This window comes from Protopterus annectens, chromosome 4.part1, assembly GCF_019279795.1.
Source record: "Protopterus annectens isolate FY-2018-M chromosome 4.part1, PAN1.0, whole genome shotgun sequence".
NCBI lineage: Eukaryota > Metazoa > Chordata > Ceratodontiformes > Protopteridae > Protopterus > Protopterus annectens.
In genome coordinates, this window is record NC_056734.1 from 650652085 (window position 1) to 650668822 (window position 16738).

Consider the following 16738-nt stretch of genomic DNA (forward strand, 5'->3'; position numbering starts at 1 on the left):
TTTGAGTCAACAAGTTTACATCAAATAATTCCATTTTGGTATCTGTAGTGTCAAGCCTTGCTTTTAACAATTTGATCTATTGGATCTTGTTTTAAATGAGATCAGAGTGTACCACTTCTGTGACCTCCGATATAGTCAAGTCAGTTCCATTTTTTTATTCTTCTAATATGATGTTAGTATTTCCTCCCTTCTCTAAACATTTTCATCAAGGTGACCTCTTATTTCCCTTACCATTTTTCTTCATTATTTCTGATGCATTCTCAATGGTTGCATATGTTTCTTTTTTTTCTCATTACTGCTTTTCAGCTTATTTTTTTTCTTTTCCCGCTTTTACTTCTTTTGCATATTTACTCTCTCTATTCTCCTCAGGTCAGCTTATTCTGGCATATCAGTTGTAAAACTCTGTAACTCATACACCTTCCTTTCACTGCAGTTTTGACTTTTTCTTACACACATATTGAAAGGTGACAGCATAGCTGGCATCAGGCACCCAAGGAACCCACAGCCGCAGGGAGCTCACAATCATGTCCCTGTGTTCAAGGGCCCCCATCCAGCAAGTTGTAGGTAGGGCCGTGTTGTCCGTTCACTCCTTGACACCTAGTGGACGTCTGCATAGTTCTATGATGTCACTGCATGATCACAAACTTTTTTCCAGGGTTTTTTTTTTTTTGTGATTCGCCTGTAAGCTGCACTTAGTCAGGTTCACTTCACTGAATCAAGGGATCTGACTGGCTGCAGCAGTCAGGGAAGTAAGTTGTCTTTTTTTTTTTAAACAATGAAGTGATAAAGCAAGAACCTAATTGGTCCTTGAAAAACACTTCCTGTTTCAATTGCCTTTAAAAAGGTATGTGTTGATAGTGAGGCATACTTCTCTTGTTTTTTAAGAGAGAAATTTTATTTTTAGCAGGTCATCAGCAGATTGAGCAAGCCTTTGGATTACTAGAATGATGACAGAGAATAATGGATAGATGGCAGATTCAAGCCTTACAGGAGCGGTCATGGTTGTTGGACAAGACTATTTTCAATTGTCCTTCTCAGGGCAATTTCAAAAGGTCTGAAAAACTGTCCTTTTAAGGCCAGTTTAAAAAGGACTGCACTGGTCTAGAGGGGAAGCAAGCAGCAGATCAGTCCACAGTTATGAAGAGGGAGTAGAAGATTAAAAACAACCTTCTGTAAACTGCATAAAAGGTACGTTTTTGGGGTTTAGTTTTAACTTTATTTATTTGTTGTGAGGGGCTAACCTAAGGAGATGATTGCATTACTTTTTAGTGCAGATTTCTTGTGCTAAGATGTTTGGGGGGTGAGGGGCTGTGGTTGTACCAATTTTATTTTATTTTTGTGTAGAGTTCTTGTGCTAAGAGGATTTGTGGGTGAGGGCTTGTATTTGTACCAGTTTATTTTACTTATGTGTAGAGTTCTTCTGCTAAGAGGATTGGAGGAGGGGCAGTGGTTGTACTATTTATTTTATTTATTTTACATATTTTTACTAGGATAGTCCAACTGGGCTAGAACTCATTTTCAGCAAAGGCCTGGGAAGAAAAGCTCAGTATGGTAACACACTTGAGAAGACAACATAGCATTATTTATACGAAGATAAAGATAATTATCTGTTATTTGTATTTATCTTAGTACACAAGTGATAGAAATATGTAAAATAAGTATGGTTTATTTGTTTTTGCAAATGACAATATAAGGGAATGTGCGCTATAATATACATAAAAGGAGGAGAGATAGATGATGGGACAGAGAGAAGAAAAGGATGTTACATAGAGTTTGCTAGACCAGGGATATGTGGATAGTCTTGTGAGGTGCTGTCTAAGTGAATAGTTTTTAGGAGTATGGGGTAGGTGGTAAAGACTGGCTTATTTTAGCCTGGATTGGGCATAAGCTGTTGCATGGTAGATGTGACACATAAGTCTAGAGTCATCAGCATATTGGATTGTGGATGGTAGGGAGGTGGTGGTATTGAGGTTGTTAGCAAATCCACTAAACTGAAGTGGACCAAGGATGGACCGTGTGGGACTCCTAATGTGACTGGGAGTAGAGGGGTTAGATCTTAAAGCCATTTTGCTGCCTAAGACCTGTTAGGTAGCTTTGGAACCATTTGAGGGCTAAGGGACTGAGATTAAGGTTGGCAAGAGTAGTTAGTAGTTTGTTGTGAAAAATTGCATCAAATGCCTTTGACAAATCTAGAAAGACAGATGATCATTTCTAAATTGATTGATGGTGTTGGTACACCTGAGGAGGGCAGTTGTGGTACTATGATGAGGCCTGAAGCCATGTTGGGATTTCGTGAGTACATTATTGGTTATGAGATATTGCAGAAGTTGAGAATGAATGCATTGTTCTAGGAGATTAGATAGTGGGGAGGGAATTGCTATGGGCCTATAATTTGTAAGTTCTGTGGAGTTTCCACCTTTGTGCAAGGGTATAATGTGTGATATTTTTCAGATTGTTGGGACACATTGCTAAGTAATGGATCTATTATGTACTGAGACAGGGTAAGAAATGGCTTCAGCTGCTATTTTCAGAAATCCTCCTGGTGGATTATCAGCTGCATTTATGGTAAGTTAAAGTTTTTTTTTAGTAGTTTTTCAATGGTATTTGTGGAGATAGGCTGTAAGGAGAATGTTAGTCTATTGTTGGGTTGGATGTCAGTTGATGGTAAGTGGTTTGTTGTTTTTGGTTAGGGATAGAATGCTTTTGGCGAAATATTTGTTAGTGTTCTGCAATGGTAAATGGGCTTTTGGGTACATTAGGAAGGGGGGGGGGGTGAGGTTTTGCTGGGGTGAAGGATGTTATTAATTGTCCAGAATTTTTGTAGATTTTTATTGGTGTTTCCACTGTAAGTCAATGTAATAACTCTTTGTCTTAGTTTATTTGGTACTTTGTTCCTAATTTGTTCATAGGGTATTTTACTTTAGTCCAGAATTCCCATACTAAGAGAACTGGGGGTGTTGAGGGGCTGTGGTTGTATCAGTGTTTTACTTTTTTCCAGAATTCTTTTGCTAAGGGGGTTGAGAGATGTAGTTGTACCAGTGCTATTTTACATTTGTCTAGCATTTTTCTGCTTACAGATTGAGAAAGGGAGGCTCGTTTGTAATTAATGTCGAGATGTAGTCTTGGGTTGAGGGTGAGGTAATTTGGGGAGATGATTGCATTACTTTTTTGTGCATAGTTCTTGTGCTAAGAGGTTTGGGGATGTGGGGAGTCAATCTTGCACAAGAATTTTCATTAACTTATTTTTGTTTTGTCTATAATTATATTGAATGGTTGGTAGGCATGATAGTGGCTGTGAGAATGGTATAGAAGGTACAGATGTTGCTTTAATGTATATAGATGCAAACCCTGTTATGCTAGTATTTGATTGCGTATACCAGCAATGTTTACAACTATCCCTGATGCTACAACTTTGTTCTATAACTTTTTCCTTTGTCCAGAATTGTGCTGAAAGGTTGGTAGGGGGGTTAATGGCTGTGAGAATGTTGCAGAATATATAGATGTTTGCATGCACACTAATGCAAACCCTGTTATGCTAGTATTGTGTATACTAGTAATGTTTATAACTATCCTTGATGCTACGACTTTTTTTGTTTTGTCCATAGTTGTTGTGTTGAGAGGTTGGCAGAGTGGTTAAGGGCTGTGAGAATGTTGCACAGTGCTCAAGTGTTTGCCTTGTATTTTTTTTTTGTTAAACTCAAGTCACCCAATGTATAAGCATATTGTTAATGTTATACCTTTGTCTTTTTATTTTACCACTTCGTCAAAAATTGTGCTGAGACATTGGTGGTTAGGGGCTGTGAGCATCCGACAGAATGTACTGATGTCTTACTGCATGCTAATCCAAACACTGTTCTTCTATCTAAGTTTATCATAGTAATATTTTAAACTATCCCTGATGTTATACCTTGTTCTGGGCTGTGTTTGAATTGTGCTCAGAGGTTGGGAGGTTGATGGGGCCTGTGAGAATTTACACAATGTCCAGATGTTGTTTTTGTTTTTTTCTTCCACAAAGACATGGGCTGATACAACACATGCTACTGCAAAATCTTATTCTAACATCATAATTAGTTTATAAACCCAGTATTTTAAATCCCTACTGTAACACCCAGACTTATTATGGCAATGTTTAAAACTCCCTTGTTATGCCTTTATTGTGTGTTTGGCTTTGCCTAGAGTTGTTAAATTGATAGATTAGGAGAAGGGTATAGCTGCTAGAATGCTACAATGTTGCAAAATATTTACATGGTTTGCCTGGTAATTTTATTCTGTTCCTCATCAAAAATGTAGGCTCATGCAATGCATGCTCCTGCAAAATCTGCTGTAGTTCATAAGTACATTGTTTTACATATCTGATGTTACACCTTTGTCTCATTTTTTAGTTTGTTTACTTCATCTAACATTATTTTGTTGTGACATTGAGGTCTGTGATAATTTTGCAGAATATACAGTTTTAATGCATGCTAATGCAAACCCTGATATTCTAGTATCATTAACTTTATCATAGCAATGTTTTAATCTATTTCCTCTGCAATTATTTTTGGCTTCGTTTACTATAATTATTGTGATGAAGTCAGGGGGTAGGAGCTGGGAAAATGATGTAGAATGTTTGCCTGATATTTTTGGTCTGTTCTTGCTCACAAAATGATTACTTAGCACAATGTTGAGGGCTGAAGCTACTACCAAAAATGGACTTCATGTTTCTTATCCTCCACATAATGCATAGTACATTTCCTGGCTTTATGTTTTTGTCCACAGGTCCTGTGCTAAGGAGGGTTGTGGGAATATATGTCTCCCGATGTTTGCTTGGCACTTCTACATCCCTCACAAATGAGGTTTTCCAACAAGTCCATGATTTTATTCCTTAATTCTACCAATGATTTTGGTTTGTTCAAGTGTGCCAAGAGATTTAGCAGTAGTGGCTTGGTTTAAGAAAATGTTGCACGTGTCATGCAGTGCCTGTAATTTATTAACACTGGATTCCTGAATTTTGGCTGGTTTGTGATTAAAGTAGGAATAGTTTTTTGAAATGTCTTTTTTTGCTCCATAACCTTTCTTGCCTCATAGTTTGGTGTGTTCCCATTAAAACTTGTGACTTTCTCCCTAGACATTTGTTCTTTCAGACATTAATTGCCTGTCCCAGAGAGCTTGCTTTAGCAATATTTTAGGTCTTTTGTGGCCTCTTCACATGTTTGTGGGGATGAAAGTGATATAATTTTGTAGAAAAAGCTGAGGTTCACCTCCAGTGTTTGGTATTAACTTAAAACTGTAACTTTGACCTTTCTCATTAATTTTTTGCCTACTGGTCAGTCATTCTTCAGTCTTTGTGCCTGCGGTGCAATAGTGACTGATGTCAATGGAAGTCATCATGCGATATGTATTTTGTGGGTCTGTATTATATTTTCGAAAGCCAACAATATCGAAGCTGATGTTGACACGAGAATAGTGAAAGTGGAGAACATGGAACGTGTAAACGGAAATCTCCGTAAGGGGAGATTTCCATTTACTACAATGTAGTGTGGTCTCGGAGTTGGTATATTTAAGTAACGGGGGTGTGGGGGCACAGCTCCCCATGTGGGAGATGCAGCGGGGCTTGCCCCTGCTTAAAACCGTTAGGGTACTTTTTTCTTTTTTTGTTGTTTATATAAGTTCAGTATTTGAAGACATCTACCATATGGTGTCGACCATATGGTGTTCAATGTTTTCGACCGTCGATCTTATAGTATAAACCCGTAGTTTGTAATGCACTTTAATTGTGCCTCCTGCCTGAGTTACAGTACTTTTTGCGTACTGGTTACTGTTACTCAGCAGTTTTTTGGCCTACAGTACAATACTGCCTACTGTATGAGCTTGTCTATATAAACAATGTTCAGTGTAAGGTTGATCATTCTTTTGTACCTACAGTTATACTAACATGACTTTTTGGAACCTAATCCATTTTTCTGGTTTATACGCCTGCACTGCAGTTTTTTGCTACTGGTCCTGATTTTTCTTCAGTTCTGCCTACACTGTAAAATGGAATCAACTTGATCACTTGTTGGGTGTGCATTGCATCATGGCTTGTATAGCACTTAATTGACTTGGTGTGGCAGCTTCCGTTTTTTTTTTTTGCTTAACTGGAATGCATTTTGCAGTGGTCTTTCATGTCAAGATGCAGTGCTACCTAGTTATAAACCATAGGTTTGTGGTTACTTATTTTATTATAAGGTTTTGTAGGAATAGTATTGCAATACAGTAGAAGATGCTTGGAGAGTAAAGCACAAAAGTGAATTATAGTTAGTTATTGTATTTTGTAAGGAGAGGAGGCAAGTGTCAGTGTATTAAAGGAAAGGCTGCAGGTTTGTAGATTGCACCTAAAGTTACGATACTTATTGTTTACACTGGTTGGCTAGCTTGGTGTTTGTATTTCATGTTGTGGCAAAGGGTTTACTGCAGTGGATCCATTTAAATAAATCCGATGGGTAACATTGCACTATTATCATGGGAGTTGTTTCTTGTAAACTGGAAAATACCATCCTTAGAATGTGTTCAGGATGCTAATGTTTGTCATTATGCAGTCTGGGTAGGTCAAAGAAAGTTGCATACATGTACCTGCAGTGTAGTGCTTTTTACTAACAGTATGACAAAGGGACTCAATGTCTGCATTTGTAGTAATTCTGCTTTACTTCCATTCCCAGTTAGAGATGAAGCATAGATATTTGTCAGGAGCAGCAAAATGAAAGCTTCAGCAGCAGAGGAATGAGGATGTAAACAGACAGGGTTCCATCAAGAAAGTTTTCTTTGAGTCATCAGAGAGGGGACATTAAGGAAAAAATCTGCCTTCAGGACAACACAATGATTCTGCATTACAGCCTACCCACTGTGAGCCCAGCATCCTTATGACAGAAAGTGACCATTCTGTTGTGGCTGCACCACAGGCTACCTCCTGCAAACCTACAGCCGTTACCATGGGTGAAATTATGTCAGCAAATGTGGATTCAACTATAGAAGTGCTGCCTGGATGACCAGAGTTTGATACAGAAGGAGCCTATACTTCTTTATTGACAATAGATGTGACCTATGACTTGCAGGAAGTGTCAGGTGAACCTTTTGAGAATCTAGGAACTTGGCAGGAGTTGATAAGGGATGAGTTCAGGGTAGCTGCCATTCAGCATGGACCTGTGCCAGTGGTGTTGCTGCAGTTCCCAGACAATCAGCGAAAAGATGATTTGTCAATACCATACAAGGCTATACCAGTGAAAAAATGTTCATACTTTGTACAAATTCTTCAATGTATCAGAAAAAAAGACCAATTCGGTTTCCTCTAGTGCCTCGGCCATTATGAGCCTTTACAGAGTATACCTGAATTTCAAAACAGTCTCTCTCTCTCTCTCTCTCTCTCTCTATATATATATATATATATATATATATATATATATATATCAAAGTAACATTAATTAAACAATTATCCATTTAAAGCAGACAAAAACTTTTAAAGGAACACATTCCTAATAAAACGTTTTATATAAAACATTTCCAGTTAAGCTCCTGGTTAAGACTCCCTGGAGACAAAGTTCCATATTTTAAAATTAAAATAGACTCTTTCTTCCTTAATCTTTGTTTAACATTTTCTGGTGAACAATATTGATCACTAAGCTGTAATAAAATTGTAGCTTGTTGTTCTTCTGGATCTCCCCTTGACATAAATTAAAATGTTCTGTTAAAGGACTAAACTGGTTATTTTTCTTAATGTCCCTAGTGTGTTCCTTGAGCCTAGTTTCAAAACTTATTTTGCTTTCTCCTATATAGTATAGTACACAAGGACATTTAAGTCCATAATCTATTCTCTCACTTTTACAGTTATAAGTTCCCTGTACATCACAAATTCTACCGTTAATACTAGGGAAGCTATTGACCATATAATGACACACTGTGCAGGCTCCATACTGTAAAGTTCCCTGATATGACAATTCTCTTGATATTCCTATACTAGGCCTCTTAAATCTGCCATGTACTAAAATGTCCTCTACACTTCTACCTGTGTCATAAGAGAAGTTCAGGTTTACATTTTCAAAATTTTTCAAATCTCTTTTTATAAAAGTCCAATAATACCTAACTATTTGTTCCAACCTTTTTGAAAAAAGTGTATATTTTGAAACAAAATATACATCACTGCAACTGTAGACTCTTGTTTATTAATATTATAATTTGTATTAAACCTCTTCATTTTAGTTTTATTGTCATATGCTTTCCTATATCCTTCCCAGACTTACTCCTTGTCATACCCCCTCTTTATAAACATATGAACAGTTTTACTAATTTCTCTACTGCAATATTGCTCTTCATTGCACAATCTTTTAATTCTTAATAATTCTCCATAAGGTACTGACGTTATTGTGTGTGGGGGATGACAACTAGTACCATGCAATATGTGATTTTGTTCATCAAATTTCCTATACATTTCAGTTTTAATTTTACCATTTCCTTGCCCTTCAATGGTTAAATCCAAATAATTAACCTGGCTTCTCTTTTGAAGTCCATCAAAATTAATGCCAAACTATTTTCATGTAGGTCTTCTATAAATGTTTCTACTTCATCAAAATCCCCTCTACAAACAAAAACGAGCAGGTCATCAAAACATCTACAATATTTTTTGACATATTTTCTAAAAAAAGTTGTTCCTATATATGACTTCATTTTCAAAGAGAGCCATGAATAAATTGACATACATGGGGGCAAACGCTGCCCCTATGGTTGTGCCACATTTTTCTCTGTATAGACAGCCATTGAACTAAAAAATATTATTTTGTAAACAAATTAAAGCCAGTTCTATCACATATTGAGTTCTAAGACTGTCCCCCAGAAAGAATATCATTGCCTCTTTTTGTCTGTTTTAATTGGATAATTGTTTAATTAATGTTACTTTGATGTATATAAGGAGACTGTTTTGAAATTCAAGTATACTCTGCAAAGGCTCGTAGTGGCCGAGGCACTAAAGGAAACTGAATTGGTCTTTTTTTCTTGTACATTAAAGAATTTGTACAAAGTTTAAATATTTTTTTCCACTGGTATAGCTTGGTGTGGTATTGACAATTCCGTTGGTTCGAGTTGCAGTAGTGGTCATTCAAAGAAAAGAAGATTTACATTGGAGAACTATTTCCATGTCCTGGCTAATGGGGAGAGAGCAAAACACACTTGGTTGACATATTCAGTCTCAAAAGATGAACTGTTTTGTTTTTCATACAAATTATTTGGACATTCTAACCATCTTCTCAGATCAAGTGGTTACAGAGCATGGAAAGACATGTCCAAAGCTTTACAAAGCCATGACTGAGCACCAGGGCATGCAGCATCCATGCTGAAGTGAAATGAACTGTGCAATAGATTAAAGAATAGGTAGACAATGGATGATAACAGACAAGCAGTGGTTGAAAAGCAGATAACTCACTGGTGTGGTGTATTAGAACACATTATAGCTACTCTCCAATACTTGGAAGAATGGAACATAGCATTTTGTGGTATGAGTGATGCCCTGTACACCTAAGGCAATGGCAATTTCTTAGGCCAAGTGCAACTTTTGTTGCAGTTTGATTCTGTCATGGCTAAACATTTTTGTCATATCAGAAATAAAAAGGTAATGGATCACTATCTTGGGAAGGACATACAGAATTAAATTATCCAGCTGATTGCAAATGCTATTTTAAGGACCATTGTAGGGAAGGTGAAAGATGCTAGGTATCTTTCTGTGATTCCTGATTGCATGCCAGCCATCAGAAATCAAGAGCAAATGACTGTAGTAGATAAGTATGTGTATATTTCAACGCTGCAGCCACAGCTAAGGAACACTTTCTGGGATTTGTACCTGTGAATGATACAACTGGGACAGGACTTACAAAAGCACTTCTTCAGACTCTGCAAAATCATCAACTGGACATTAATGGCTGATGAGGACAAGGATACAACAATAGCAGCTAAATGAAGGGGAAATGAACTGGAGTGCAGGTCCAGATAAAACAGATTAATTCAATGGCTGTTTATGTGCCATGTGCCTGCCATAATTTAAATCTTATAGTTAGTGATGGAGCACATTCATCCCTACAGGCAATCTCTTTCTTTGGATGTCTGTAGAACATTTATGTACTCTGTTCAGCATCAACGAGCCAATGGCAGATCTTGAAACAGCACACAAATGTGACTGTGAATCCATTGTCTGAAACTCGCTGAGAATACAGGATAGACTCTGTTAAGGCAGTAAGATTTCAGTTGAAGGGGGTCATGGAAGCATTACAGGAGATAGGTGAAGCTTTACATACAAGTGATGTTGCAGCATATCAACAAGCAAGGAGACTCTGTTCGGAACGTATGTCATACCAATTCATTGTACATTTAGTGGTTTGGTATGATGTGATGACAAAGGTAAATCATGCAAGCAAAGTTCTGCAGAGTCCACCAGTTGACATTTCTCTATATTTCAAAGTGCTGGCACCAACTATGGACTTGCTGAAAAATGAGAGAGAGACAGGATTTCAACATGCCATTGGTGAAGCCTCCAAGATAGCAGAAGAACTGGTTGTTGGCACCACATTTAAAAAAAAAAGGCAGAGGAAAGAGGAAAGTAAAGCACTTCTTTGACTATGAAGGAGAAGATGAGACTGTACAGGATCCAATGGTAAAACTATAATGTGCTGCTAGACATAACAATCCAATCATTTAGAAAATGGTTTGATAAGCTTTCAGAATTTGATAAGGCCTTTGGATTTTTATCAAATATTAAAGCCTTGAGTGAAGTTGCAGAAGACACATTGCTCCAACACTGCAAGACTCTGAAAGATCAACTGATTGACAGGATAAATGGCCACTGTGACAATGATGACTCTGACCTTGGGCACAAACTGAAAAGCTTTTTTCAAATGATTGATAATGGATCAGTACCAATGACTGTACTAAATTTCCTCATTTGCAACCACTTACAAGACATCTATATAAATACTTAATGTTTCACTGCTTATTTATTTGACTGCACCTGTTACGCTGGCTACTGCAGAATGCACCTTTTCTAAACTGAAACTCATAAAGACATACATTTCTCAATGAGTCAAGAGAGACTTTCATGCTTAGCTGTGCTCTCAATTGAGCATGGAGTGGGACAAGGTTTATCATATGTCAGCCTCACTGAAAACTTTGTCTGGAAGAAAATGCGTAAGATCCCAGTAAAACTCTAGGTATGTGCTGATATTTCCACTCCAGTAATCTTTTATAATGCTGTAAGTGTGTAAATTTCACTTAGTCTGTTAGATTGGCTTGTATTGTATGCTGTGTTCACTGATTTTTTGCTTACAACAGCAGGTAGGACCAAGTAGAACAAGGAGGATTAAACTAGCAGGATTTTAGACAAAGGCAGGTAGGAGCAGCAGGACTCATCATGAGTTCAGGACAGTTGAGAGTGGCAGGACAATTGTGAGGCCAGGACAGTTGGGAGTGGCAGGACTCATTGTGAGGCTAGGACAGTTGGGAGTGGCAGGACTCATTGTGAGACTAGGATAGAAGCAAAGGAAGAACAGATTGCTAATGGCACTAAACATGGCATCAATCAGAAAAGCTGAAGGGCTAACTGCACATTGAAGACAAATGACACTATGTTGGTTTTGACTTCACCTGTTTCTGTCTGGGTTTGAGTCTACCTGTGTCAGACTCTGTACTCCCCATTGCTCTCTTGTGCTTGAGTTTGGGTCTGTCTGCCTCAGGCTCAGTAATTCCCATGGCGTTCTTGTGTGTTTCTTTGGGTTTGAGTCTGTCTGCCTCAAGCTAAGTAATCCCCATGGCTCTATCTTGTGTGTTTCTTTGGGTTTGAGTCTGTCTGCCTCAGATGCAATAATCCCCATGGCTTTCTCTTGGGTTTGTTGAGTTTGAGTCTGTCTGCCACAGGCTCGGTAATCTCCATAGTTTTCCCTTGTGTGTCTGTAGTCTTTCCTATGTCTGTCCCATAGCTGTCTTGTGTACCTCTGCAGTGCAACTGTTCTGCATGTTAGTAACTGTTTTGTGTGATGGGATCAGTTTATATAACGCTACTTGTGTGTTTCAGTCTTGCCTTATTGCTGTCATCATCTTGTTTTGGGGAGTGGTGTCTCAGTTCTGTTTTGTGGTAGTTCTGCCTTTGTCTTGTGTGAGTTTCTGTTCAGCCTTGCAGTAGTTTTGCCTTGGTGTTGTCTCTGTCCTGTGGGGGTGGGTGCCTCTGTCCTGTGTGTCTGAGACTGTGCAGGTGTCAATGTTCAGTCTTGCTGTAGTACTGTCTTTATTATGTGTCTGTCCTGTGTGCAAGAGTCTGTGTATATGTCTGTCTTGTGTCTCTGTTCAGTCTTGCTATAATGCTGTCTTTATCTTGTGTGGATGTCTGTTCTGTGTGTCAGAGTGTGTGTGGGTGCTAATGTTCAGTCTTGCTGTAGTGCTGTCTTTATCATGTGTGGGTGTCTATCCTGTGTGCAATAGTCTGTCTGTCATGGTGTGCCTCTGTCCTGTGTGTGGGTGTCTCTGTTCAGTCTTGTTGTATTGTTGTCTTTGTCTTGTGTTTGTGCTGTGTGTGGGAGTCACTGTGGGTGTCTGTGTGGGAGACAGTGTGGGTATCGTTGTGTGGGAGTCAGTGTGGCTGTCTTTGTGTGGGAGTCAGTGTGGGTGTCTTTCTGTGGGAGTCAGTGTGGGCATCTTTCTGTGGGAGTCAGTGTGGGCTTTTTTCTATACCTCTGTGAGACTGGCTACCTTGATGCAGTACAGAGGCTTGTTGTAATATAACAACATTACTATTAAATGCCAGTCATAGCTCTAAGTCTCATAGCACAAAAAATCTGAACAAAGCCAAAGATAATGGGGGTACAGCCCCAAAAATCAGGAGAAATTTTTAATATTGCTCTTATAAACTTAAAACAAAATGCTAGAATAAAAGGTGTTACCATGCATTTTCTGAAGAATATGAAGACAAACTCAAATGCCTGTCATTAGTTAGTGAATTCAGTCCTCCATAATTTGTCACAAAAAAATCCAGAAAACTACAAATTTTGAGGAACACACAGAAAAAAAAATAGTAAAATCTGGACATTATGTAAAAATCTGGGCAGCTGAGGAGTATGCAGTCAGTGTGTGTGCACCTCTGAGTGGCTACCTTGCTGTGGTACATGGATTTATCATAATGTACCATTAAGTGGATACCTTGCTTTAGTACAGGGGTTTGTCATAATGTAACATTGGCACTAAATGCCAGTCAGTGTGTGCACCAGTGAGTGACTGCCTTGCTGTGGTACATGGGTTTGTCATAATGTAACACTGGCACTAAATGACAGTCACTGTGTGCACCTGTAAGTTGATACCTTGCTGTAGTACAGGGGTTTGTCATAAAATAACATTGGCACTAAATGCCAATCAGTGTGTGCACCAACGAATGGCAGCCTTGCTGTGGTACATGGGTTTGTCATAATGTAACATTGGCCCTAAATGACAGTCACTGTGTGCATCTGTGAGTGGCTACCTTTCTGTAGTGCAGGGGTTTGTCATAATGTAACATTGGCACTAAATGCCAGTCAGTGTGTGCAGCAGTGAGTGGCTGCCTTGCTGTGGTACATGGGTTTGTCATAATGCAACACTGGCACTAAATGACAATCAGTGTGTACACCTGTGAGTGGCTACCTTGCTGTAGTACAGGAGTTTGTCATAAAATAACATTGGTACTAAATGCCAGTCAGTGTGTGTGCACCTGTGTGTGGCTAGGCTACCTTGCTGTGGTACAGGGGTTTGTCATAATGTAACATTGGTTCTAAATGCCAGGGTGTACCTTGGCACATCAATTCTTAATGAAATTAATGTGGTAACACTATAGTAGTCATTAAATGGTGCTGGATCAGTTTTACAGGTAAGGAGGTGCGATGGCAATGTGATCATGCTTTATACTGTACTGAGTAAGGCCCCCAACTTGAAACTTGTTGCGGGCCCCTAAAATGGTAGCACTGGCCCTGGGTGACAGAGAAACACTGCTTATACCCTGCATGCCATACTGAAAGTCTTAATCATGAATCACTTAAAGTGGTCATTCCTTGTAAATGTAATGTCATTGCTTTTAACAGTGTATTACCTGAATATTTACTAGCTGTGCTTCTCAATGTTTTTCTAGATTACCACTGATTTGATGAGGAGCAGACCATAAATATGAGACAAATATGGATATTCTGCAAAAATCTGGATAGTTGAGACAGTGCTTACATTTAGAAAGTTATGCTGTGGTTGCTGTTTTGGGGAGTGTCTGGTGTAGGGCTTGGTTAGTTTACACCTATTTATATATGTATATAGATAGACAGATATTTCTATCTCTCTCCATATATTTATAAACAGATAGATATAGAAAGGTAGTGAAAAAAGGTGAGACTAGGATCACAGTGCCATTGTTGGTGTTGCTCTACCCATTATAGCTTAGTTGTGTGGTGGAGTTCAACTAGATCTGTGTAAAAGCAAGCTTTCTTTAAAAACATAATAATAATAATAATAATAATAATAATAATAATAATAATAATAAATGAGATGTTTACATACTGGCAATTTGTTAGTGTGATGTTTTACTGTTATTGGTCAAACCTATTGCTTGTCATCCTTGAAGACTACAGGCTGAGGCTTTTATTTATTTATTATTATTATTAATAATTACTTATTATTGAAGGAAAAAACAATACTGTTGAAGCTTTCATTTCAGAAATAAATTCACAATCTGGTTATTTAAAATTTACAAAGGGTGATGTGGGTTTAAAAGTCAATTTTTTGGATATTCATTTTTGGTGGGTCACCATAGATAATAGATTTCATAGTCGCATTCATAGAAAAGAAACATTTACTAATGGGTATTTACATTTTCAGAGCAGTCATCCAGGACATACTCTTAGGAATATACCCAGGGGACAATTCATTAGGGCTTGTCGTATGACCACAAGAGATTCCGATTTAATTCAGGAATTTCAATTTATTGTCTCTATGTTCCTACAAAGGGGTTATGGAGAACAATTGTTATTAGATAGTGGCACTGAAATTTATAACAAACGGTTGACACACTATCCAGCATTATTAACAATGTTACAACAACCTAACTTAGATGGTAATATAGAATGACAAACCAGGGGAATTAATACCAACTTAATTTGTTCTCTTGAAATGAGTGCTGATTGTCATCGTATTCAGTATTTACTTGAAAAAAACTGGAGAGTCATCCAGGGCAACTCTGATATTAGTTTGGGGGCTAAACCCCATTTTGTATTTCGGAACAATCACAATATTAAAAAAATCTTGGAACATAACAGTTATCAAGAAAATGGTCTTGTAACTAAAAAGAAGGGTATGCATTGTTGCCATCAGTGCAACATTTGTAGATATATTTCTGAAGGGCCTTATATTACTGTTGAAACATCCAGCAGAATATTAGAAGTACCAGGCTTTGTAAACTGTAATACCTTTGGAGTTGTTTACATTAGTATGTGTACTACTTGCCCTGCGTTTTATGTAGGGATGACCACGAGAAGTTTAAGAACACGTATTAAGGAACACTTATACAGTATTAAAGTCAGAGACCATACTAATGCTTTATACAAACATTCCACTGTTTGTTCCTTTTTTAAAAAATTCACCTTCTCAGTGTTAGAAACATGCAGATCAGATATGAGAGAAGGTGATTTTAAGAATTATTTAGAACAAAGGGAGACTATTTGGCAGATTAGGTTAAAATCAGACCAAGCCCCAGGTTTGAATGAGGCCATTAATGTTAAGTGTTTTTTAAAACATCGCAAACTTTGTATTGACAAAGATGGTGATATATCTTTCTTTTTTAAGTCATGAGGGTGTGTTTTTAAATTTTCATCATTATTTAATTAACTTGGATAATTGCTTGTTAACCAGTGTATTTAACGTGTAGCTTTTTGAATTGATATTATTCTGAGGAAGTCATTTGATGAAAGCGGGCAATAAATCTTGGTACGCTATTGTGTCTTGGATTTTGTGGATTTTCTTCGCTAACCTCCTTGTGGTATTTTTTATTTTGTTTGTCTTTTATTTATTTATTTATGTATTTATGCGTTTATTTATGTATGTAGTTATTTATTTATTTTACATGTGCTGACCAGGTTTGTCCGATTGAGCTAAGTAGCCCTTTTTCAGTGGAAGCCTGGGGAGAAAAGCTCGATATGTTCTACAGATTATCGTTTACAAAAATAAGCAAACAATCAACAACTGATTTACAGAAAATATTCAAAGCACGATATACATGAAAAACAAGGATTTACTACAGTAAACTAATCATTTATAAACAGATAGATATATAAAGGTAGTGAAAAAAGGTGAGACTAGGATCACAGTGCTGTTGTTGGTGTTGGTCTACCTATTATAGCTTGGTTGTGTGGTGGAGTTCAACTGTTTACTTATGAAGTGTTTACTTGAAGTTTAAAAAAAATAAAATAGAATAAATATATGCATATAATGAATATATGATATTAATGCATATAGTATAATAGGGAGTATGCTACTGTGAGTAGCCTTTTATGTAGTTGTTATTTTTTTCAGTTTAGCATACAGAAGTTTGGAGGTTAAAGAACAGCCTAGCTTTTAATTAATACTAAGCTAATCATCAAATTATTATTATTTTATTCAGTTAAGTGATTATAGTATAGTATTTGAGATTTTGGTAGATCAGCTTTAATGTGAATCGATTGTGTGTGGTAAGTATAAATTTAATTGCAGTCAT